General features: G+C 44.5%; 1 protein-coding gene across 1 annotated transcript in view; it reads left to right on the forward strand.

Moving 5' to 3' along the window:
- The window catches only part of TMPRSS15 (transmembrane serine protease 15), a 1663368-nt gene that overhangs the window by 854190 nt on the left and 781964 nt on the right, over positions 1 to 27214 (forward strand). The gene's annotated exons all lie outside the window — the stretch shown is intronic.

The raw sequence follows: 27214 nt of genomic DNA on the forward strand, positions 1-27214 counted from the left end.
TGGAACACAATGGAGTGATAAAGTGCCCAGATTCAGAAACTGAACTGTCAGTTTCTAGATGACCTGGACAGTCTTTTTTTAAGGATCCCTATTTAAATTAAAATCTGCCATCTGCCAGCAACGGTTTGAATCCTGTCCGTTGACAATTCTCGTGAAGTAGTGTCTCTTAACATTCTGATTTTCCAGTTTTCATCCAATTTCCAGTGCCTTTCAAGGGAAAGGCAAGAGTGAGTTGCAGCATATGCCGCCCTTACACTGAAACCTCCACGTCCAGGATGCAGCTATACGTATTGTCAGAAAAAAGTGTTCAAAAGTAGACAAAGTATCACTTTAATTATTGTGAAAAACCATCTTTAACCAGCGCTGTACTTGTGATTTATATATCTATTTAATTATGTGTTTCTGTGTTTTTTTATGGTTGACATCTTATGGTTGACGCAATGGCTCAAGATGAATCCGGACAGATGTTGACTCCTTTTCAGAAACTAGGATCCTCTTTTACTAATCAAGCACACGCCTTGTAAGCAGTCAAGTCACGGCTGCTTTCTTGTCTGTTGTAATTCCCCTATTTGACACAGATCTAGTGGGAGGGATTGTGATTTATATGGGGGAGGGAACTAGTAAACCACGAACCACCCTTATTTTAGGCGGTTTGAGTCCTTTGAAACTTTTAACATGTTTTCAGGAGATTCATCAGAAAGGTTTGACGCTACCAAGGGATTCTTAAAAATAACTGATATAAATTTGGGTGCTTTGGGGCGGGGAGCATCATGCAGAGCAGGTGCCAATTGCAAATCAGGAAAAAAAAATAATGTTGAAAGCAACAATAGCCTATGTATTCACGAGTCATGTTGTGGACTGAAATGTTGATATGAGTTCAAAATGAAGCCATACAGAGTATCAGTTTTCTATTTTATTGGCAGTGTTGCTAAACGATTGTTATTTAGAGCATGTTGAGCACAAAAGCATGAAGCCATTGAAATGGTGTTTGATTGGAATGGCTTGCAATGTGTCATTACAATAGAAGTAAAATAGCCCTCCATGCTTACAAAATGATATGTTTCGATGTGCCTATATCATTGTTAAATTGTTCTGGAAATTTAACATATCAGAACATTAGGTTTGAGCTTTCCATACCCAAGGTGAGTCTTAAAGCTTGGCGTTCATCTGACATCCGTGCCCTATGAGGGAAGGCTCATTTATCACATCAGAAAAACGAATTCACAAACAAGCAAAATATAGTTGGTGCCAATATGCACCTGTGGCAGACACCTTTTTCGATTGCATATGAACTTGTTTTTTCCCCTTCCATCTCCCAGTTTTCTTTTCCCATGTTTGAACCATACAATGTGATAACTGCAGTCAAGAGCTTTACTTGGCTTGTTATACTGAAACAAAGTTCTGTAAAGTTCTCCCCATTGCATGTGTTGCACAAATCTATTAATGGAAAATAAAGGGGGTTTTGCACACCACAATGTACTTTTGGACAAGTGAAAACAATCTAAATCTCGGATTCTATAATGCTGTTTCTCCTAAAGAATCCTGCCTGATAATGGCAGTAGGAATGAAAATGGCTGTAGGAAGGAAAATCCTTTTCCAAGTTGGCTGCCATGGATAGGGAAGGCGGGGCTACAGATAGATCCCCTCTTCCCTTTCCATGGCGGCCTGCGGAAGGCGAAGGGAAGGAGCAGATGCATTGAGGTGGCAACCGGTGCTGCCGAAATAAGGTAAGCGGGGGGACAGATGCCAGCAGAGGAGCCGGCTGTCAGGCGGCTTGGAACACGGGCTTGTACCGGTGGTTCAAGCCTGCGTTCCTAGCCTTCTGATTGGCTAGCTCCCCTCGCCTGGGTGCTAGTGGAAAAAAGATTATTTTGTGAAGTCAAAATTAAGGCTATACAGAAGATAGTTATTTTCAGAGAGAACGTAGGTTGAAAAACACTGCATGGTTAAATTGGAATAATATGAAATGTTATAGGAACAACCCGACTTTTAAAAACTTATTTGGTGCAAGTGAAGCAATATGCCAGTGCATCCCGTTTACTTGCACCCAAAAAAGTCCTGGGGTAGGGTTAGACATTTTGTATTCTTTTTTCCTATATTTCGCGAGAACCTTTGCTAGGTTTCTCACTTTGACATCAGCTCTCCACCAACAAGTGGGTGCTAGGAGCTTACTATGCATTTGTGTTGGGAGTAGGCTCCTGAAACGAATGTGTCCAAGAGGCTGCCCCATGCATCATTTGCACTGGCACACATCCCCATAGAAATACTTGTTTCCTAAAATCGGTCATCTGAAAAAAAGAAATCCTTGGCACAGTTTTTGGCTGCCCGATCATATCAGACAATCTATTTAGGTCAATAATTTGAAATGAATTAATGCGCAGCAAGTCAATCAATAACAAAGAAGAAAAAAAGGTCTAGAACAGTTGAAGTCTTTACATAATGCAATAGAAAACTTTGTAGTTGTCTGTTATAATACAAAATAAGTTGTGCGTTTGGAATGTAGTGGGGAAATGTAACCAGATGTTAATTAAAGTACTTGTTCGTCCCGTCACCTTTCCTCCATCCTTTATGGATGGAGGAAATGTTAAGGAAGGGAAAGGAACCTTTTTTCACCTGAAAAATAACACTTTACCTTCAATTTATATGCGTATGGGTGCGCGGCCCTGGGAGCATGCGCTCCCCTAACCCTGCTCTCTGGCACCACACTGCAGTCCTCTTTTCTGCATCGAAGGGAACGGACCACTTTCACCAGCGCTCCTGGGTGAGGCCTCAAGCCTCAGAATTCCATGTGCTTTTCCTAATCTTTTGTTTTCTAATTTTCAGGTATTTGGGAACACCGTCCACCAGTGCCCTAGTCTGTCGCCGGTGCATGTTGACAGTGGCTGGCTTCAGCAAGTGCCTGTCATGTGATGGTTCCTTCCCCACATTGGATCCACACGTGCTTTGCCTAGGTGCCTCAGGGAAGACTGCAGATGGGATGGTTGCTCAGTATGCAATCCTCTCACACCCTGATGCCTCAAAAATAGACTGGCATGGTGGTGAGAGTTACTCTCCAGGACTCCACTGGAGAGCATTAAGGAATCCGTACACAGGAAGACCAAGAAGGTACCCCGCAGAGGCGACTCCTTTCCACGGAAGCCTACTGATGGGAGGGGTCAGTCAGACCCTTGCACCGACAGCAAGGACACTGAGGCTCTTGTAGCTACTGGCCTAATGACCAAAGGGCCCAAGGGCCATACAGGATGCACAGCTGAGGGGCCTATAGGCTCTGGCACTGGGACAGACCCTGAGGGACTTAGCTCTGCTACCAGGCACACACAGCGCAGACAGCATTACCAGCCTCATCGCCAAGGGCAAATTGCCTACCATGACCATGTCTGAGGTGCAGGTTGGGGCAATGCTGATACGTCCAGGAATGCAGGCCGAGCCTAGGTCTACGTCATCCACAATGGCAGATGCGGAAGGCATGGACAAAAGGGTGGCGTGCACAGACAATATGGCACCCAGGATAGAAGCCCGCCAACATGGTGAACCGGAAAGGTTCAAGCCTGTGGCCAAGGCAGATTGGGGTCCTATGAACCAGTCACATGGACCACGTCATACCCGACATTCTCTGTCAGCCAAGGTACCATGAGGGCATGTACATTAGGGGACAGACATCAGGCCTTTACTCCGCCACAGCTGGCACCAGTGCAGGAGCACACCCTACCCGCTTGCAAGGATCCTTTTTTTGACAAATTCTTGACCCTCATGCGGTGACCATCCTCAATGGAATAATCCAGGAGATGCTGACTCCCACAGCCGGTGTCTGCGCATCCTTTACCTCCTCCACCACCATTGTCCATGCCTCCGGTAAGTCCGGGAGCAGCAACTACAACCCCAGTGCCAGCAGCAGAACTAACATGTGTGGACTCAAGGGCCCCTTCGAACACAGGTGAACAACAAAACGCTGATGAGGAGGAGCAGGACTCGCCTTCCTAAACCAAGGCATTCCATGATAGGATTACAGGGTTAGTCGATTACCTGGGCATTCGTCAGCCACCGAGGGAGCTGCCAGAGTCAGGGTTACTGACAGAAGTGCTCACCATCAAAGCTGAATCCTGATCTGGCATCGCTTTATTACAGAAGGATGTAGAGGCCCTTGCGAAGAATGAATGGCTGAAGCCCCACTCTACTTAGCCAAAAAATAAAAGGCTGGACACAAAGTTCAGGCAGGTGGAGGGAGACAATCTGCTCTTGTCAGTACACCCCCAGCCACAGTCTTCAGTCATTGCGGCTGCATCTATGAATGCCAAGCCCCAGACCTCCATCACAAGCACTGCATCTTCAGCCTTGCTGGGCAAGGAAAAGAAAATGCTTGAGGCCTGCAGGAGGAAGGTCTACTTAAAGGCTGGACTTCACTTGAGGCACGCAAAACTTGTGGCACAGGACGTCATGGAGTCCACAGTGGCACACATAGATACTGCAAGCATAGCTATCTGTGTGGCAACTGACATGAGAATGACGGCATGGCTCAAGGCAACCAGATTTAATCCTGATGTTCAGGACAGGATACTAGACCTACACTTTGAGGTCGGGACTTGTTCCACTCCTCCACAGGCGAGGAACTCGATAAAAAGAGGAGCAACTCACAGACAGCCAAGTCCCTGGCCATTCTAATCAAGCCAGCAGCCAAAACCTTCTCACAGGGTTACTCTCATCTAGACAGAGGCCTATCCTTTGGGGGTTTCTGGGGTTTCCAGGACCGCTGGTCCAGGCAACCGGACAGGTCCCCCAGCCAACATAGGCGAAAACACCCGAAGTCTTTGCACAACACATTTTCTCAGTCCCCCTTTCAGCCATTGGCCTCAGACACAAAAAAGCAATGACGGCTCTTCTCAGGTCCACATCACCCCAGTTGGAGGCAGGCTGGCCCTGCCCAGTCAAGCTTGGCGCCCACCGTTTATGGACTCATGGGTAATTTTGGTGGTCTGCTGGGACTTCCGTCTTCCCCTCCCATCTGCCCCTCTTGTGTGCCCCCCACTCGCACAGATCAGGACTCTTTCACTCTTGGCAGAGATTTGTTTCCTGGAGGAGAGCGAGGTGGTGGAAGAAGTTCCTCTCCCTCAGCAGGGGCAGGTATTTTACTCCTGCATGTTTGTCATTCAAAAGAAGAACCAGGCAGGCCTGCGAGTGGTCCGAGATCTTTCCTTCCTCAATCTATACCTACCTCAGGTTTCTACCAAAGGTGGTCTCCTCTTTCCAAATAAACAAATAGATTTTGCTCCCCACTTTCTTTCCAAATCCCAAGGAAGACACCAAAAGGTTCCCACTGTTTAGATGTCAGAAGAACTTTAAAAAATTCTATTTCTACCGGATGAAGGCCTTTCACAAGACTGATGCCTTATTTGTCACATTTGGGGGCTCAGGGTGTGGACAACAAGCATCCAAGGCATCAATAGTCAGATGGATGACTGCTGCCATCCAAGGGGCATTCAAGGCTCAGCGCAAAGAGTCACCAAAGAGGAAGCACACTCAGCTATAAGAGCCAAGGCAGCGGCTGTTGCCTTCCAACGTCACATGCTGTGGCAAGTAATCAGCAGAGCTATGGCATGGGCCACTCCATCAGCCTTCTGCAAGCGCTACTCTCTGGATTCCAGCGCCAGGGCTGACGCAGCATTTTGCTAGGCTGTCCTCTGTAATCTGCTTGCATATAGTATCAAGCTCTCCTCCCAGGGCATTTTTATCAGTCTTAGTCACCCATACAGTATGGAGGAAATGGGACAGGACGTAGGAGTAATTAAGTGTTATTCACCGGAGTGACTAACATACTCCTAGTCCACAGTCCCTTTTCCTCCATACATCCCGCCATCCTTCCCCCTAAAATAAGAACAGCAAGGTTGAGCAGTTGAATACAACTGATGCTTCAAAGGGGACTGTGGTGTGCCGCTTCAAGGAAGACTGAATAACATAACAATTTCTTCAATGTAATAAATACAACTTTCAGACATGCAAATACACGAAGACTGCACATTTTGTAGTAAAATGATAGAAAATTACAATTTAGCTGAAAAACATCAACTCTTGGAAAAAATTATTTGCAGATTCATCAAGTCATGCAAAATGTTCTGTCATTTTTGGATTGATGTTTTGACTTACTATCTCAAACAAATGCGACTTCCTCTGGTGCCATGTTCTCCACTGGTGTTACTTATGCATCGGCAGTCAACTTTGTTGATGGTACCATGGAAACCTTGTTTCTGACATAAACACATGTATGCCCTGTTCATATTTAGAACCTTTAGTTATATTTAACTTCACCACATGGAATACTATATTCTTACATTGTTGTAGGGAATAGAGGTGTCTGTCATGGAGTGATTCCTGATATGTGTGATGAATACAAATGTTTTTATAGACCTTATTTGTTTTGTATTACACATTTACTGTATTGGTGATTTAAGTATACAATCTAACATCTCCCAATATACAAGTACATGTGTTGTATTTTGCCGATAACACGATTGGGGTTGGGTCACATCAGCATCAGTTAAGGTAGCATGGCCATTCTTTGCTAACATGCATAATATTTGTTTGCACACTTTTGGCCTACTCTACAGAATCATGAAGCTCACTGTGGGATTGCATTGTTCACTGTCTTTGTCTAAGATTGTCGGACCTAAATGTTACAAGGCTGTCAAGGTCAGCATTCCCTTCCCCCAACCAACTTGTGGCATTACTGAAGTGACTGTTTCAAGGATGACACGTTGAAACAGTAAAACATCAAGTATAACATTATCAAACAAACAATAGATACTATGTTCCAGTGACATAGCTCCTTAAGGAATGTGGGGACTGGCAAGCTTAGCAGTGTTTATGGTCTGCTTTCACTTTAGCAAGCAGCTCTCATGGGATCCCATGTAAAGGCTACATTGGAACATGAATGCACTCCCTAGTGTTATCGCGTTCACAGAAAATGACTGTGTCACAGCTTCACATCTTGCTTTTTATGTTCTTAAATGTTTAGCATATTCTTAGCATATGAATGTTGGACTATGTTATGCTATGTTGATTTATACCGCAGACGGCTATCATTCTCTCTTCACGTCACATACCTTGCCAAGAAGTCCCACCTTCAGCTGCGCCTCCTCAGAGGCATTCTATCTTCCTTCACCTTTCCCCAGAAGCTCAATGTATCCAGTGCACTGGTCCTCTCCAGGCTGGACTACTGCAACAGCCTCTTCCTCAATCTGCCCAACTCCTCCCTTTGCCCCCTTCAACTAATCCAGAACAGGACTGCAAAATGTATCCTTGGCCCCCTATGCATCACCAACAAGCCTTTCTGGGGCCTGTGGCCCTGCTACAGCCAACTCCCTCTCCCTAAATACTTCCCTGCTAGAGCCCTTTGTTTGTCTAGCTCTAACTCTCTGTAGATCAGATGCTTTTCCAAGCAGAGCAGGAGGGTAGATCTCTCTCCTTCGCAGGTGCTTCCCTCTGGAATGGCCTCCCTGCCCCTCTCCTTAAGTTGTGGAAGCTTCTCAAGACCTTCCTTTTCTCTTTTTCCTTCCCTCTCCCCCTTCCCAGCTAATGTCACGTCTGCCTCTTGACTGGTTGCCTGATTCCTTCAGAGTCATACTGGGCACCAGTCTCCCCTATTTAAGTCCATCCCTTCCTTTGGTCGCCCCTGAACCCCCTCATCCTGCAATTGCCATTCTGGGCCCCTCCCCCCGCAGTAGCCTGGTAGGGCCTGCATCCTTGTAGCCTTTCCTGCCCCATACTTCGTACTTAGCTCGTGGACCTTCCTTCCCCTGCACTCTCTGCTTTCCCCTAGCTTTGTCCATGTGGCCTCCCCTGGCACTCGCATTTTCTCATGGGCCCTTCCGCTCTGACCGCCATTTCCCCACTCCCCTCTCCCATGCATTTCTCTTGCTGCACTCGCACAATCCAAATATCACAAGGCCTAGTAGGATTGTTTCTTGTTTTGTCCTCCCTGTTCCCCACCCTCTTGTCTTGTTGCACCTCTAAACACATTGTGTATGGGTGCATTATAAATACCCAATAGAAAAAATGAAAATGTGCATTGTCGCCAGGCACTCATGTGGCTCAGTAAGAGAGTGGGTGGGTAGGTTAGTGAGGGAAGAGGGATAGGATAGAGGTTGTGCTTTTCTGTTGGTGCTTGCAGGGCCAGGTGAATCTGACATCTGGCGTGTTGGCTTTCTGGGTGTGTTTTGATTGTTTGCTCTGGGGTTAGTGTGTCCGGAGGGGTAACGTCCAATGTCTGGTTGCTTGTTCTTAGGATGGATGGGTTTCTTATGTGTTTGTGTGTAGTAAGGATAGCCCATAAAGGTGTGTATGGGACGTGGGGGCGTGAAGGAGATGAGCAAGTAGCATGGGTGGTTAATAGTTAGTAGTCTCTGTTTTATTGCTGATTCCAGAATCTGTACTGTCCCACGATTGCCTTACATCTGAGTATGAGTTGTGGGAGATCCCTGTTTTTATGCTTGTATTTGTGAATTGAATAGCCAGGGTTTCAACCGTTTTTTGAAGGTTAGGTGATCATCTGCCATTCTAATTTACTTCGGTATTGAGTTCCATAGTTTGGCTATCAAATGGGAGAATGTGGTTCCTCCAAATTTTCCTTTTTTAGTAGTATTTTTTATTCAATTTGGGGGTCATTGCTCTATCTTAGGTTTCCACCTGGTTAGTGTCAATTGATTTTGGCTTGGAGAAATGTGTCTTCTTGTCTGTGTAGAGATTTGTGAGGAATGCAGAGGGCTTTGAAGTTAATCTGTTTTTTCCTGAAAGTCAGTGTAGGTTTCTCAGGGCTGGTTTAATGTGGTCTCTTCTGTTTAGTCTCAGGAGTAGTCTTGCTGCAGTATTTTGGTTGCATTGGAGATTTTCTGTAAGGTGTTCTAGCTTTCCAAGGTGGAGAATGTTTGCATAGTCTTGTCTTGATAATACTAAGGAGAGAGTTTGTGTGAGAAGGTGAGGTAAGGGATTATCCCTCTGATTAGTCACAGGATGTAGAAGTATTTCTTTTCTACTGCAGTGACTTGGGGTTCTAGTGGGATTCTGTTGTCCATGAGTATTGCCAGGATTTTTATCACGGTCGATGCCTCCGGTTGGGTTCCCATGCATGGTGGCCAGCTCAGGTGTCTGTGAGTTGTGGTATTCTCGGGGGAGAGATCATTATTTTTGTTTTTTCAGGTTTAGCTTGAGATTGTTGATTGCCTGTGAGGCATTTGTATATGTCTGTGAGGCATTTGTTGATGGTGTTATTTGGATCTTGGGTTGAGGTTATCTTGAAGAGGAGTTGGGTATCATCTGCATAGTTGTATGCAGTCAGTCCTATCCACTTAAATTGAGGGCCTTGTTAATTTCAAAAGGTTCATAATGTGGCACAATGTGAGAGTTCAGGGATTCTCTTCGTAACATAAATAATTCCTAGCACACTAATTAAAAAAAAACATTATTTTTCAATAGCAAGTCCAGAAAATTGTATTTAAAGGGCATATTTGGTTATTCAGAAATTCCATTCTGCTCTATAATATGTGCATGATACATATATCCTGCTAAGGCGAGCCTTGTGAAAAGGGCAACTGGTGATACAACAAATATTTTGTAGGAATTATGTGCTCGGTTCAAGAGCTATGCCTTCTCATTGTACCAGTGGAGCTACAGTAACACCTAAGCATTGCATCTTCCAGGAGTTTCAGGTGGGACAGGGTAGAGGACCTTTAGGGAGATGATGGGTTATACAAATATCTACCATTGTTCCCTCTTGATTAGCAACCACTTCGTTGTCTTATGTTTATACACCTGTCTCTTAACAATGATGAATGCAGGTCCAAAGTTGGAGTGTCACCAGGTAATGTGATGGAGTGTTGTGTAAAATGAAGAGGCATCTGAGGTTTACTCTAGGGTTTTAATTTTACTTGCCATTTTGAACCAGGTAATTTCATACCTACATGTTAGCAAAAGTGACCCACAGCCCAAATGAAATCCCTATGCAGATGAAAGAAATACATTAGAAAAACAAAATCAAATAACCAGAGCTGCATCGTGTTATATAACCTGTAAATGACACATTTTAAACTGAGCTGTACATGTTGTTATTGCGGTGGAATCCTTTTAATTAAAAACATCAGTATATGACATGTAACTGCTTGAGTAACCATAGTAGCATATGTATTCAGAAATGTTGTTTCCAAGAGCACATAATGAAACAGGTTTTGGAAGTTCCCGAATAGGTATTTTAATCCTGGCACTGCATTTATACAAAGACCATATTATCAATCCCTTAAACATATTGATTTCATCAGAGACAGAGCGGAAAGGAGCCGTTAATGAACAAGACATATCAGAAGAAAAGTCACTGTTAGCCTGCTTCCATTGTAATAAACTACTGCTGGCTGCAACCGTGAGAATGTAGAACGGAAACGCTCTGCATGTCTCTAGATGCCTTTTTGATGGTTCTTCTATTGAGCCAGTGGTGTATTTTAATCACTTCTATTTTTTCAGTCTAAAACTTTTCTTAAAAAAGTTTTTAGGCCACAATTTAAATAATAGGGTTTTCAGCAGCACAGTCAGCATTCTTTCATCAGATGACGTGGAATGATATTCTTATATATGTTGCCATTCCGTTTTTTTTGTACTTGTGCTCTGGGTGTAAAACAACAATTGACGCAAGCTACATTAACTTGATACACAGGTATGAAATTGTTAGGAAACCTGTATGAAGTGAAACCGAGCCCACAATACCCCTGAGTTTGTTTTCCAAACCTACAATCCGGTTATCCCATCTGCAGGTCGGTGTAAGGTTCAAAATGCACAGAGGAATACGTGGAGATGGTCTTCAACAAGCAGGGAACAGCACCTGCCTCTCACAATTTGAACATGATGTTTGGCAAGACAGAGACAAGCAACTGGGGAACCCCTGCATATTTCTGGAGATCTTGGGTATGTTAGATACCGAAGCTACCTGCAACAAGAAGATGGGGATCAGTGATGCTACCAGCACCTAGAAGACATTTCAATTCTAGATGCCATATGTCCTTACATATGGCATCTAGAATCTAAATGCTTGAGTCAAAGGATAAACTTTGCAGCCACGTTTGCCAATGCAAGACCTTGAGAAAATCCCATACAGGGACATGAAAAGTGGTGAAATGTCCAACATGAGTTATAGTGAGAAACCTGTCTACCTGCAACTACATCCTGCCAGAGAATGAAGCTGAAATGACCAGGTTCCGAGAGTGGAAGCGTAAGGCTGAAAAGTATGAATGGAGAAAGTCTGATGATGCATTTAATAAATAAAAACAGATTTTGGGACATTGAGTGACAAGTCCCAAACTAAAAAGAAAGAACATTTGGGTAGAATACATGGTGAGGTGATTCAGCATCCGAAGTTGGAGTAGGAGAGGAACACATACTTCCCATTGAAAAGGAGACAAGTAGCACCAAGCCAAAAGTACCCAGTACCAAGAGTAGACGAATTACTCTGCCAAGTATGGTTAGGGAAATAAAGACTAAAGCGCCTTGATATCTACCATTGATCTGTCCAATCAAGTCCAATAGGGAACTGGTTGATAATTTGCCTCATAAAAAATCTGAAAGTTGGCAAATTGAAGTCCCAAAGGGAAGAGACAGAACATTTACATAAAGAACACGGCATGTGGGAAAGTACAGTTACAAGACACATAGCTTATTGTAAGAACACTGTCTTAATGAATATTTCGGAAAAGGTAGCAGGCGCTTCTCTCCAAAAAGAACATGGCATGATAACCTGTTCTGAGATGAGAGTTTGCAGCACACACTTTTTGCACACTGTACCTTTCACAGATGGGAAATATCCATTTGCATATCAGTCTTTGTCCCGCCCACATGGGCAGTACAGCACCGAAATGCTATGACAATTCCTCTCTGAACAAGAGTACCAACAGCAACCCCATACACGTGTTTCAGCCTTGTTGGGCCTCATCAGTGAGGTGAAGCTGTGCCTCTCTAAGCACAGTGAGCAGGGAGTCCACGTCTGGTTGCCCCCAGGTAATTCAGGGTGACCAACCCCAAGTTTCTTGCGGATATTTCAGAAAAGGTAGCAGGCGCTCCTCTCCAAAAAGAACATGGCATGATAACCTGTTCTGTCTTAATGAAACCTGCATGTTGAGAAACTGAACCACAAGTCACATAGCAAAGTGATAAAACATTTAATTAAATGCATGCTGCTTATTGGGAAACTGAGGGATGCACCCTGTGGTGAGATGAGTTACTGCTCGTCTAAAGAAATACTGTATATTAGAGTGCTGTCTCCTATAACTCAAAGGCATCTTAATGACTTTCTCCATAATTTTCAAACTACAGAGAGATGCTAATCTCATCAAATGGTGAGAATACAACGGTTAGGGAGAATTCTCCAAAATGACTGATTGCCCTTACCTACTGAGTCCCTCAGCAGATTTGCTGGATTTCTAGGATTTATTTTTTTCACCTGGTAAGAGTGTGAGCCATTTTTCCCACTCTTACATGTATTTTGCTGTGTGTGTTTAACATTTTTTTTGTTCATAGACTGTGGAGCCTCACCTACTCCATAGGCATAATCTTTTTACTGTGCGTTTCAAAGCACCTTCAGTGCAGTGACACAGGGTTGTCTTTTTCTGATTTCCCACTTTAAACTACATTTTCTGGGACTGACTACTGTCTCCCACAAAATGTAAAGCTTCCATTGACACTATTAGTCTTTTTAAATCCACATACCCAGTACACACTATCTTACATAGAGTTCTGGAAATGGTTAATTTTTTTCTTTGTTTTTTTTTTGTTTTATTGGTTAAACATATTTAAACCTTAAACATTAGTTCATTACTCCAATATTTCATTATTTAGTTCATTTTCATTCAGTAAAACCATATCCATAGTTTGTTCCCTCAAGTGCACCTTGTCCCATCAATTGGCCAGAGGTAGTTAATGAAGGAGTTATTTAAATAGTTATTTAAGTAGATCTAGTTTGCCTCCTTAGAATTAGAATTATCTCCAGGTCCAATATCCTCTTCCTCCTGGTCCAAGTTTAATAGTTCAACAAATTTTAATGCGTCAAGGGTTCTGCCGACCTTATCAACATTCACGAGCCGTTCCCAGTATTCTTCTCCCGTCTCCTCAGTGATGTTGCTCTTGTAATTACCCAGTAGTTCTCCCTTTTCGATTTCAAGGCCGGGCAGGATAACATTACATGTCTGATAGTTTCAAGATGGTCTTTAGTTTTGCAGAATCTACAGTATGCAGTTGATTTTTCAATTTGCCTTCTTTTCCATTTTACCTCTCTACAGTGCCAGATGTTAAGTCTGCAGCGCATCAACAGATCTCGGTAATGGTGAGAGGGGAATTTCAGCAGGTAGGGTGGTAGCATATTCAAACTTTTTTTTTCCCAGACAATATTATGACATTGATTTCTTTTCAATCTTTGCTCCTGTGTTTCCTCCCAGTCCTTTTCCCGGATGGATCTTTTGGCTTTATCTGGGTTGTCCTTTAGGGTGTCTTCCGAAAGGTTTGCCTGTTTCAAGCTAGCTTTGCATCTTCGTTTCCAATTTCGAATCATAGTATCCTCATTTGGTACTTCCCTCTGCATTAAGATTTCAAACGCATTGGATGGGTTGTCGAGGATACACTTTCTATATAAGGATAGGGTTTTCCAAAGAGCAATTGAAGCCACAGACTGAAGCCTGAGCTCTGTTCTTATGAACTCCACCGGTAGCGATGTCGGAAGGCGCAGGATCTTTCGCCAAAAGTAGGCCTCACATATGTTCCAGACTTCCCATCTCAAGGCTAAGAGTGCTTCAGCGCCATACGTGATGACCGCCACCACTTTTTGCTTGAAAAAGGTTACTATTGGAGCTAGGGAAAATTTGCCATACCTGCGATGTAAGCAGATTCCTTGATTTGTCAGGGCTGTTAGTTTTTTCCCGAATCAATGTATAATGTGCTTGTTCGTTACAATTTCTATTTATCATTATCCCAAGATACATTGTGGTTTCCACTTCCTTCAGTTTTTCATTTTCCAGAGACCACGTCTGAGATTTTTCTGCAGATTTTCTTCCCTTGCCAGATCTCATGGTTAGGATCATAGATTTCTTTATGTTGATCTTCATGCTGTTATCTTTTAGATATTTATTGAATGACTCAATCCGTCTTTGCAGGCCTATTGGCGTCTGGTCTACGAATACAGCATCATCTGCATATAGCATCCATGGTATCTCTCTTCTGTTTACCTTCGGCGGGAATGCATGAATCTGCTCTTGGGTAGTCTTCATGTCGGCCATATACAATACAAAGAGGGAGGGAGCTAACGCACATCCCTGTTTAATTCCCCTGGAGGTTTTAATCATCCTAGATAGCCCTCCGTTTCCTGTAATTTGGACCTTGATTGAGGTATTAGTATATAGGGCTTGGATGGCGTCCAACAGGTCCTTTGGACATCCCCACATCTTCAATTTTGACCACAGACGTTCTCTATTTATTCCATCGAAAGCTTGTTCGAGGTCGATGAAAGCTAAATAGAGTTTTTTTTTCCCCTGCTAAAGTCTTGGCCTTCAGCAGGTTAATCAAAAACAAATTCAGAGCAATACCATCTCCACTAATGATGGCTGTTTGCCTTTCATCCAAGAATTTAGCCTGGGTGGCCCATTTTTTTAGATCCCTTATAGAAGTGATGCAAATAGCTTGCCAATTGAATCTAGGAGCGCTATTGGCCTGTAATTCCTGGGGTTTCCCCGATCTCCCTTCTTGCAGATCGGTACAATGTAAGCCTCCGTCCACGTGGTTGGAATTTGTCTAGCTTTTTAAATTTGTTGGAATAGAGTATATATCAGATCAGCCCAGTCCTCACAATTTTCTTTCAGCAGCTTGTTGGAGATACCATCTGGGCCTGCTGCTCTGGAAGTACTGAGTTTCTTAATTAGAATTACGATGTCATCTCTATCAAATTCCAGTGCCCATGGTGTGTTGTCGGGCCTCTCATCTATGATTTGTCCCTGGGTTTCTCCTTCATATAGTGCAGTATAGAGTTGGAACCATTTTTCCTCTGAGCCTTGGTTAATTCCCATAGCCGATTGGTTACGTTCCCTGTTGTTAAGAAAGTCCCATGTACTTCTAGCATTATTCGTTGATATTGCGGCTAACCTTTTCTCGGCATCCCTTTGCATTCTTAGATGACGAGTTGCACACAGCCAATTTTTATAGTTTAAGCGACACTTCTTCAGTAGTTCAGGTTTCTCTATACGATTATCTTTTTTTATACATCTGAGCTCCGCTCTATATTGTTTTCGCCTAGCCACTAGCTGCTCATCATACGCATGTTTTTTTTTTAATTTGCTTACTTTTGGTAGGGTCATACTTGACCTCGTAGGCTTCCAGTAGCCATTTATACTCGACCACCTCCTCATCTTTTGTTATTCCATCTTTATAACCCTGAACCAATTTTGGGATTATCTTTTTTTTTTTGTCTCAATCGGTTTCTTCCCCATGACACCTCAGTTTCCATTGATCTTTCACTCGCTATAGTAGACCTTATTTCCCAGACGAGTTCAATGGCTAGCAGACAGTGGTCACTACTTGTTTGTTTAATTATTGTGAAGGAATTTATCCACTCCAACATGTTTCCTCCAACAAAACAGTAGTCAAGACATGCTCCTGATTTTCCACTGTGCCATGTATTTGCTCCCAACAAGTCTCCCTTTGTCTGGCCGTTTAACATCTTCATCTCACAAATTCTCATTTCCTTCATCCATGATTTTTCCTTTCCTAGTAGATGTTCTATTTCTTTAATTTTACACTCTTTGTCCAGCAATTTGATGTTTAGGTCACCATTTAATAGTATGAGCTGATCTTTCTCCTCAGACATGGATTTATCAATTACGTTCAAAATTGATTTTAATTAGCTCACTGTTCCTGTCATATTTTCACTCCAATAGGTATTTATCAGAATTATTTGTATCGCAGTTTTCATGTCATCTGCTTCAAGTCTTATTTTGAGTATTTGCACGTGTGGATTCGGTGTGTGGTGTTCTAACACGTTTAGTGGACTATCCAGTTTCTTTAGTATCATGAGGCCTCCAAATGGTCTTCCCTTTGGTCCCTTTCTGGCCGGGTTTATGTACACTTCATAGCCCTCACACATTGGAGGTTCTCGTAGCCATGATTCTTGAATTGAAATGAGATCATATTTGGCCAAAAAGGAACTGTCTTTAGAGAGCAGATGTTTAAACCGGCTTCTGCTGGCTTTCCTTACTAATCCTTTTTGTTGTTGTCTACTTTATTTGGCTTACTTTTTATCCTCTTTGGGTTTTCCGATTTGTCCACTGTGAACCTCAAGGTTTTCATTGCCTCATAGCTTTTTTTGGTTGTTACAGGGTTTCCTTTTTGATTTTTCACCCCTTCTTTTCCTTTTTCGACCTTTTCCATTGGTGTCTCAGAAACTGATTTAATTTTTGTATGCTTTTTTTCTGTCGCTTTGTCTTTGTTATATACTGGAATCAAGTCTTTCACTTCTTTTCTTTGTTCTGTTGCTGATTTTTCTTCCTTTTGCCTAAAGTCATCGTCCAGATCCTCCAACCGAAATTCCCTTTTTTTTAGGGTGTTGTTAGGGAGAATTCTCTGTTTAGGCTGAATTTCCTAACCTAGTGAGTCCCCCAGCAGCTTTGCTGGATTGGTGGAGTTTGTTTTTTCCATCCTGCCAAGAGTGAGACTCTTTTTCTCCAACTCTTGGACATGAATGTGTGTAATTCCTTTGAATGTCAATGTGTTCTATGGGCTATGGGGTCTTTTACTCCATAGGGTCTCATATGTTTTTCTATGTGTGTTAAACCGCACCCTCCGTCCCGCAACACTGGGGCGTCCTAGAGGATCCCCACCGTAGACTCCATACCCGGGGACTGACTGTCTCCCCGGGCATGTAAAGTCACCATTGGCTTTACTAGACCTAAATTTAGTAACAGAACTAGTACAAACCATCCTATTGTGGACGTACTAGTAGGGGTATTCGATTACTCCTGGGTCTGTTATTCGAGGGGGCACTGTCCCGTCCCCCCTCGTCGAGTTTTGGCTGGTGGCAGTGGAAACTACTCGTTATATTTGACCCCGAATATAACTCTATGGGATTCTTCCCATTGTTGGAGGTTAATACTTTTTCTCGTTAATCTCTAACATACCACCGGTTTATTTATCTTAAATAAATCTATCGGTTGGTATTTTCTGCCAGAACTCGGTTTTTAAAATGGCGTCTGTGTTCATCTCTGTGACTCCTAAACCAAAGGTTGAGCCCTTTGTTCCACTTTTGGCGGGCTTCAGCACAGAGGCCCTCCAAAGTGGTGCCATTCTGTCTGGGTACCACAGGGGGTGTGGGAGGGGGTTTAGGCACCCTGGACTGAGTTGCCTTGCCAACTTAAGTCGCACTCCGATTGGCCCAAGTGGTGAGCCACCCCGCTCACCACTTAACGTGTTATGATTGACAGCTAGGCTGAATGAATGGGGGTTTTCTGCATAAAAGCAGGGCTTTTGGGACTGGATCTTCAGAAGTCGCCACAGGACCTAAGAATCCGACGAGGGTAACGCTGAGCCGACCTGCAAAGACGACAGCTCCGGTGGAGCCCTGCTGAACCGACTCACCACTTCCCAACGACAGAGGAGATCTCCCCGCCGGAGAGTCTTCTTCCCCTGACTGGTGGGAACAACCAGTCCCCTTTGCTTTTTCTTCGTTCCAGGACGTAGTGGTCGAATTGCCTGTGCAGAGCACCCCGGCAACCGGATAGCCACTACCCACTGTACCGCAACCAAAAGGTGGTGCCTTGTGACGGAGAACTCCGCGGCTGGTCTCTTCCCTGGTGGTGCAACGATCTTCAACTTTCCTTCGACGACGAGATCATCTCTTCTCTTGGCAAAGCCCCGACTTGCATCCACCACCAGGAACAACTGCCCCCGCCGGAGCTGTCTCTCCACATACAAGGTACCGTGTCCGCCTGGCTTCCCTTGTGTCGGTTAGCCTGAGGTGTCTTAATCCTCGCCTCTCCATTGGGTCGCCTCTAAGCCTTCTTAACTTTCTGTTCTGAACTGTTCCAATCTTTCTATAACAATTTGCGACAAAGTCTCAAAGTGCATTTCCACTGTGATACTTTTTGGGACATATCACCTTGCCTCTCTCAGAGTGGGCCTGGCCTCTGAACTTTAGGATCTACAGTAGACCCTGCCTTACTTGCCTTGCATTTGTTCGTAAAAAAGTGTTGGTACCGAGTTGGGTTCATACCCTGCCTTTTCTCTCCCGTCATAACGAATATTAGAGTGCCATCTAGGTTACAGCATTCACCTCTGTCTGCAAATAAGTGGTGCCGTGGAACCTAGACTTGTCGAACTATTGTTAGGTGGATTGATTTACTTATAGTAATTGTGTTTGAAGATGTTTGCCGTATTAGTGCCAGTGTGTTTTCCATAGATGTGTTTTTATAAATAAATTACTATATATCTTTACACCGGAGCTCTGTTCCCTGTTTGCTTGTTCTACTGTGTAAATTGCCCTATTTTGTATACCCCACATACTGTCTAACTCTTCTTGAGGGAAGTCTGACTGCTCAGCCACAGCTACCAAGTGAATCTGTGTGGTACAGACTGCTACCAAGTGGGTTTACTGCCAAACACCTGTAGTCCTAAATCTTTTGCAGTGGTCCCAGAGGGAACTGCACAGGTTTCCGCCTAAGACTGGTGTACAGCAGTGGGATTTGTATCGAGTATACAGTTTAGAGTGCTTTTCAACACTTTAGGATAACTAACCACAAAGCTTAGCACTAAAAGCAACTTTCAAAAACATGTCTACTATGGAAGTTTACAGTCAAGAATCCTTGTCAGGTGAAAATACTGAGAGTTTACGAGCCCTCTGTAGATAAGAGAATCTTTCTGTAAGAGGCAAGAAAGTAGAGCTGATAGCGAGATTGCTGGCAAACCAAAGTCTGGGTACTGGTTCAGAGGAACCAACCTCTCCAGCAAATGTAGATAACAGTAATGGTGTTGATCTAAATCAAAGTTTAGATGATAGTGATGAAGAGGCTGAAGAGGAAGGAGAGGCTAACGAAACTGTCTCCCCTGCTCCTCTGTCTGCCTTACCAGCTGTTCCTACGGGGCCCATACCAGGTCCCACATGTAACCCTGCTTATTTTGAACTTGAAAAAATGAAGCTCGAATTAGAATGCAAACGGTTTTTGGCCCAGTCTGAAAGAAACCAAGAGCTAGAGTTCAGATGGATGAATGCCTAGGCTGAGCAGAAGCAAGCTGAGTTAAGGCCCAGAGAAATAGAACTTAATCACGAGTTAGAGATGAAAAAGTTGTCTGTGGAAAATGCTTCTCTCTCCTCTGATTCCTCTAGAAGCTCCAGTCCCAAAAGACCCCAGATGCCGAAGGAATTAGTGGGTATGTATGAACCGAGATTGGATGTGTTGGATTGGTTAAAACAGTTTGAATATAATCATGGGCTCCAGGACATCACAGGGAATGAGTTACTGCCCTGGTTGTTCTCTAGGCTTCCCCCTGTTGCGACGGATGTGGTAATGGAGTTGGGGGAGGTGGATAAGAAGGATTACGAAAGTGTGAAACTAGCTTTGATAGCTAGATTCGGGAAGACCCCTTCCCAGTATCTTAAGCGGTTTAGAACCCTCAAAAAGCATGATGGTACCCCTTGGGCTACCTGGGTGAGTGAAGGGTTGAAAAACTTAGAGGGATGGATTAAGGGTTACAAAGTAAACACTTATGAGGGTATGAAGAATCTTTTTATGTTGGAGTCTATTTATGATGCCTGTTCTCCTGAGCTCAGACAGCACTTGGTAGATTCGAAGGAATTGGATTCCAGGGAGCAAGCTAAGGCTGCTGACTTGTGGGTTGCCAACAGGGCTACTCATAAGTATTCTGGGGCAACTCAGAACAAGGATGAGGGAAAACAGCCTAAGAAAGACTCAAAAGAGAATTTGAATGACTCAAATTCTAAAGAGGGCCTCAAACCAAACCAGAAGGGTAAGCCACAAAGAAAACCGCAGCAGAATAGTGTGTCTTCTGCTGCCAAACCGGAAGGAGGCCAGAACAAGCCACCATTCCAGAAAGCATTCGGTAAATGCTTTGTTTGTGGCTCGACTGACCACGTGAAAGGAGATCCCGGATGTAAGGGTAAACCTTCAGGGGTCCAGCTTGTCTCCTTAGCCTTCGCTCCAGAGGAGGAAGTCCAAATGGCAAGTGGAAACTTTCTACTGCTGGCTGATGAACCCATTGGAGTCTCAGCCAGTGTTTCTTTAGTATCTCTGGGGTTGTGGGAACAACAGAATTTAGATGTCTATAATTCTATCCCCGATAATACTAAAGAGTATTATAAGGACAGTGTCCAGGTGAATGGTCAGGAGACTCCTGCCATTAGGGACACTGGGGCCAGCATAACTGTGGTGGATAAATCTTTTTTTCAGGCTGAGGATGTTGCTAAGGCACCCAAACACCTCAGCAAGTTAGCTGGAGGGCCTGTGCAGATGCTTCCCCAATTACCAGTTCTCATCCAGTGTAACGACATGACTGTGAAGATACCTGTCCGCATACAGAGTGAGGTACCAGGACGTGCTCTGTGGGGTAACGATTTGAAAACTCTGAGTTGTGTTGCATACCCCCAGACCTCCTAGTAAATGGTTACAGGAGCTAACCAGACCTGCAAGAGAGAGAACCATGCGAGGTACTCTCCAGGAGATGATGAAGAAAGAAATCACTCCTGCTCCACTGGAATTGTCAGCTGCTGTCTCCAAGAAATCAGAAGCGAAAGGGAAACCTAAGACTTCTATACGGAAATCAGCAGCCAGCATTTAGTGCAGCCAACAAGGACTTCCCTGCGGTTGTCCAAAGTTACACCCATAACTTCACCTCCAGCTGAGGCTGAGAGGAAGGTACAACCCTCTGTGGTAGAAATAGACTCTGAAGAGGAGCTAATGGAAGGCCAGGAACTCATTGGAGATCTGGATCCTGTTGACCATCCTGAGCTGCAGTCTTTACTGGCAGAAGGTGGACCCAGCAGGGCAGACTTCAGTAAGGGACAGAGAGAATGTCCAACTCTGGAAGGTCTTCGCCACCAGGCAGAAGCTCAGGCTGAAGGGCAATAGCCTGGGAAATACAGGTTGCACTGGGAAGATGGTCTCTTCTACAGTGAACCGACCGAGTCTGCACCTGGAGACTACAAACGACTTGTAGTACCCCAAGAGAACAGACCACAGTTCTTGCAGTTAGCCCACGAGATTCCTTTGGCTGGTCACTTGAGTTTCAAGAAGACTAAGGAAAGGGTCTCTCTCTCTACTTTTATTGGCCAAATATGGGGGCCGAAGTAGAAAAACACTGCAGGAGCTGCCACACCTGGTAAGGTTGGCTCTAAGAATGTGGCACCGTTAGTGCCTCTCCCAGTTGTGGGAGTCCCATTTGAGAGAGTAGCGATTGACATTGTTGGTCCCCTTGATCCTCCAACCTCCTCAGGCAACAGGTTTATACTTGTTGTAGTAGACCATGCTACTAGGTATCCTGAGGCCATTCCTATGAGGACTGTTACAGCTCCGGCTGTGGCTAAGGCCCTCCTTGGTATTTTTACCAGGGTCGGGTTTCCTAAGGAAGTAATCTCTGACAGGGGTCAAACTTTATGTCCCACTACATGAAAGCCATGTGGAAAACCTGTGGAGTTACTTACAAGTAATCAACAGTTTACCACCCACAAACCAATGGGTTGGTAGAACGGTTCAACCGAACCATGAAGAGCATGATAGGTGCTTTAGAGTAACCCCTTAAGTATAAGTGGGACCTTCTACTGCCATGCCTTCTCTTTGCTTATAGAGAGGTCCCTCAGGAGGGAGTAGGTTATTCTCCCTTTGAGCTTCTCTATGGTCATCCCGTCAGAGGTCCATTGGCCCTGATTAAGGAGGGGTTGGAGAGTGCTCCTTCCCCCAAGCCAGTCAGAGTGACTGACTACGTGATAGGTCTCCGGAGGAGAATGTCACACATGATGACGGAAGCATGCGATAACTTGAAGGCTGGACAAGCATTGGTCAAGCACTGGCATGATCAAAAGGCTAACATGGTTGAGTTTGCTCAAGACCAGCTCATTCTCGTTATGATCCCAACAAGGCAGAGGGCCTTGCAAGACAAATGGATGGGACCCTTCAGAGTTGTGGGTAAACTCGGAGAGGTCAACTATCTGGTGGACTTGGGCAATCCCAAAGAAGGCTCCGACAGTCTTCCACACCAACCGACTCAAAGCGTATGTCTCGAGACCGGATGTAGGAGCGTTGCTTCTAGCATCATCAGAGGAAGAAGAAGAGAGTGAAGCTCTTCCAGATCTCCTCAGAGGCTTACCTTTAGACGAAAAAATTGAAGGAGTAAATCTCTCTTCAAATCTGACACCTGAGCAACAAGAAGAGTGCAAATCTATGTTGAATCAGTTTGCCTCTCTGTTCTCGCTTTCACCAGGCTTGACCCCTTGGGGCCAGCATGACATACTCACTGGTGACTGTCTGCCAGTCAAAAGCAGAGGATACCGAATGTCAGAAAACGTATGAACCCACATCAAGGGTAAGGTCAGCAAGATGCTTGATCTCAGGGTAATAGAGCCCTCTACTAGTCCATGGTCTAGCCCAGTTGTGTTAGTACCAAAGGCCGGATCTAAAGAACTTAGATTATGTGTGGATTATAGAGCTCTTAATGCAGTCACCAAGACAGATGCCCACCCTTTTCCAAGAACAGATGAGTTGGTGGATAAACTCGGCGCAGCCAAGTTCCTCAGCACATTTGACTTGACGTCAGGCTATTGGCAAATAGCCCTGACAGACCATGCCAAGGAGAAAACTGCATTTTCTACACCCGTTGGCATATACCAGTTTAAGGTAATGCCTTTCGGATTGAAAAATGCATCTGCTACATTTCAATGGATGGTAAACCAGGTTCTGAATGGGATGGAGGACTTCTGCATGGCATACTTGGATGACATAGCAGTGTTCAGCAATTCCTGGGAAGAACATGTAACCCACCTGAGAGATGTTTTGCAGGCTCTTGGACGAGCCAATCTGACCATAAACGCGAGTAAATGCCAAATTGGACAGAGTAAGGTAGTCTATCTTGGACATGAGGTAGGAGGTGGAGAATGTCATCTCCACTGAATGTCATCTCCTCGCCCAAATTTCCTAAAAAGGTTAGATGGAAAAAGGAGTGCAATCAGGCTTTTGAAAACCTGAAAAAGGCTCTTTGCCAAGCCCCAGTACTCAGAGCTCCTGATTACCGCCAAACTTTCATTGTGCAGACAGATGCTTCAAATGTAGGGATAGGTGCCGTACTCAGTCAACTGGATGGGAAAGGTAGGGAGCACCCCGTTTGCTTCATCAGCCGCAAGCTGAAGGATCCTGAAACAAGGTGGGCAACAATCAAAAGAGAGTGCTTTTCTATCGTGTGGGCTCTGAAGAAGTTTAGGCCATACTTGTATGGTTCTACTTTTGTCATTCAGACTGACCACCAACCCTTGAGATGGTTAATGCAAATGAAAGGGGAAAACCCAAAACTACTGAGATGGTCGATCTGCCTGCAAGGGTTTGATTTCACCATTGAGCACAGGTCAGGGTGTCACCACCAAAATGCTGATGATCTCTCTAGGATGTATGCCATCGACTAGAGGTATGAGATTCATCCAGGAGTGGATGAAATCTTCCTGTCATTTAGTCTGGGGGGGGGGGGGGGCGAGTGTTAGGGAGAATTCTCTGTTTAGGCTGAATTTTCTAACCTAGTGAGTCCCCCAGCAGCTTTGCTGGATTGCTGGAGTTTGTTTTTTCCATCCTGCCAAGAGTGAGTCTCTTTTTCTCCCACTCTTGGACATGAATGTGTGTAATTCCTTTGAATGTCAATGTGTTCTATGGGTTATGGGGTCTTTTACTCCATAGGGTCTCATATGTTTTTCTATGTGTGTTACACTGCACCCTCCGTGCTGTAACACTGGGGGGTCCTAGAGGATCCCCACCGTAGACTCCATACCCGGGGACTGACTACTGTCTCTCCGGGCATGTAAAGTCACTATTGGCTTTACTAGACCTAAATTTACTAACAGAACTAGTACAAACCATCCTATTGTGGACGTACTAGTAGGGGTAATTCGATTACTCCTGGGTCTGTTATTCGAGGGGGCACTGTCCCGTCCCCCTTCGTCGAGTTTTGGCTGGTGGCAGTGGAAACTACTCGTTATATTCGACCCGAATATAACTCTATGGGATTCTTCCCATTGTTGGAGGTTAATACTTTTTCTCGTTAATCTCTAACATACCACCGGTTTATTTATCTTAAATAAATCTATCGGTTGGTATTTTCTGCCAGAATTCGTTTTTTAAAATGGCGTCTGTGTTCATCTCTGTGACTCCTAAACCAAAGGTTGAGCCCTTTGTTCCACTTTTGGCGGGCTTCTGCACAGAGGCCCTCCAAAGTGGTGCCATTCTGTCTGGGTACCACAGGGGGTGTGGGAGGGGGTTTAGGCACCCTGGACTGAGTTGCCTTGCCAACTCAAGTCGCACTCCGGTGTGATTGGCCCAAGTGGTGAGCCACCCCGCTCACCACTTAGCGTGTTTTGATTGACAGCTAGGCTGAATGAATGGGGGTTTTCTGCATAAAAGCAGGGCTTTTGGGACTGGATCTTCAGAAGTCGCCACAGGACCTAAGAATCCGACGAGGTTAACGCTGAGCCAACCTGCAACAACGACACCTCCGGTGGAGCCCTGCTGAACCGACTCACCACTTCCCGACGACAGAGGAGATCTCCCCGCCGGAGAGTCTTCTTCCCCTGACTGGTGGGAACAACCAGTCCCCTTTGCTTTTTCTTCATTCCAGGACGTAGTGGTCGAATTGCCCATGCAGAGCACCCCGGCAACCGGATCGCCACTACCCACTGTACCGCGACCAAAAGGTGGTGCCTTGTGACGGAGCACTCCGCGGCTGGTCTCTTCCCTGGTGGTGCAACGATCTTCAACTTTCCTTCGACGACGAGATCATCTCTTCTCTTGGCAAAGCCCCGACTTGCATCCACCACCAGGAACAACTGCCCCCGCTGGAGCTGTCTCTCCACATACAAGGTACCGTGTCCGCCTGGCTTCCCTTGTGTCGGTTAGAGTGAGGTGTCTTAATCCTCTCCTCTCCATTGGGCCGCCTCTAAGCCTTCTTAACTTTCTGTTCTGAACTGGTCCAATCTTTCTATAACAATTTGCGACAAAGACTCGAAGTGCTTTTCCACTGTGATACTTTTTGGGACATATCGCCTTGCCTCTCTCCGAGTGGGCCTGGCCTCTGAACTTTGCGATCTACAGTAGACCCTGCCTTACTTGCCTTGCATTTGTTCGTAAAAGTGTTGGTACCGAGTTGATTTCATACCCTGCCTTTTCTCTCCCGTCCTAACGAATATTAGAGTGCCATCTAGGTTAAAGCATTCACCTCTGTCTGCAAATAAGTGGTGCCGTGGAACCTAGACTTGTCGAACAATTGTTAGGGGGATTGATTTACTTATAGTAATTGTGATTGAAGTTGTTTGCCGTATTAGTGCCAGTGTGTTTTCCATAGATGTGTTTTTATAAATAAATAACTATATATCTTTACAACGAAGCTCTGTTCCGTGTTTGCTTGTTCTACTGTGTAAATTGCCCTATATTGTATACTCCACATACTGTCTAACTCTTCGTGAGGGAAGTCTGACTGCTCAGCCACAGCTACCAAGTGAATCTGTGTGGTACAGACTGCTACCAAGTGGGTTTACTGCCAAACACCTGTAGTCCTAAATCTTTTGCAGTGGAGGAACTGCACAGGTTTCCACCTAACAGGTGTCACTCCCCGCCAGGAATTTCTGTTTGGTCTTATTGGAGATAGATGTAGAATGACTTGGTCCATCATCTGTTCCTTTAGGAATTCAACTATGTTTATATCTTCAGTTGATATCGTATGAAGTTGCGAAACTTGATTGCAGAGCTCCATCACGTAGTTCCTATTTAGTACCACCCTTTTGGGTCCATTTGCTGCGGTTTCTAGTTTCAGATAGCACTCTTTAAATAGAATGGATTTCTTTGGAGGTGGTATAGGCAACACTTCACTTTTCTTAGCTTCGATATGCTTATTATCTTTTGTGTTGTTCTTTGGTTTTGGACTGGGGCTATGCTGTCTCTTTCGTTCTTTCATCCCTTTGTTGTCCTGTTTTTTTCTTTTTTGTTCCAGGGTTCTGAATTTGACAGGTTCCTTTTTTGTGTCAAGTTCTCTTATCAATGGCTCCGATCTTCTTCCTGGATTCCCGATGTTTTTTGGGACAGTCTCTCGTTGAGGCTTCAATTTCTTATGATCCTTAGAATTTGAGATTGTATCTGTGGTATCCCAGTTGTCTATGGTTTGCCATTCTGATAGACTGATACTTTCCCAATCTTCTTTGTCACTGTTATTATCCATTAGCTCAATTAAATCAATCAGATTTGCTAGCTGTTCCTGATCATCCCATTTCTCTTCTGTTATCGCATTTTTGGGATCTTTTATCTAGCTCACCTCAATATAGTCTAGCTCACTCATCATCAGTTTTCTTCTAGGCTTCTTTGCGCACTGAATATTTTCTCTTCTCGGTGGCGTTCTTAAATTCCTCAGAAATGCCCTTGATCCATTGACTTTGCTTTTGAGGGCTTCATTTTTAGATTTTTTCCCCTTTTCGTTCGGTTTTCTTATTGCCTCTTTTTCCTTTGGCTGGACATGATCTTTAGGCATGGCCCCTGCAAAGATCGCAAAGGAAGATCGTTCCGGTTGGGTTAAAGTCGACTGGTTATTTGCGCTCCCTTTTTCCCAGAGGGGATCAGAATCACATTGTCCAATTGTGATTCCTTTTGTTTGGAGAGGGCATTTGCGCCCTGTTTCAATTTCATCGGACCTTTCCCTTCTTTGAGTTTTGTTTCTGACAGCTCTCCATCGTTCCTCTGTTTATGGACACTTCTCATCCATTTGCAGTCCTCTAAGACTGCTTCCATCAGCAGGGATTTGTCGGTTGCATTTCTTCTTGCTAGATCGCTGAGGCGACTCTGCCAAAGTTGGGTTAGCCCTGCTTCCTTGTTTATTCGTATACTTATACTCTGCAGAGAGGACTCCATTAGGACGTGTGTCTCATTTATTTGGATATTGCTATTAGTCACCTCTTGTACAGAGTCTTTAA

The sequence above is a fragment of the Ambystoma mexicanum genome, chromosome 7p, assembly GCF_040938575.1.
Source record: "Ambystoma mexicanum isolate Mex_15411 chromosome 7p, UKY_AmexF1_1, whole genome shotgun sequence".
Classification (NCBI taxonomy): domain Eukaryota; kingdom Metazoa; phylum Chordata; class Amphibia; order Caudata; family Ambystomatidae; genus Ambystoma; species Ambystoma mexicanum.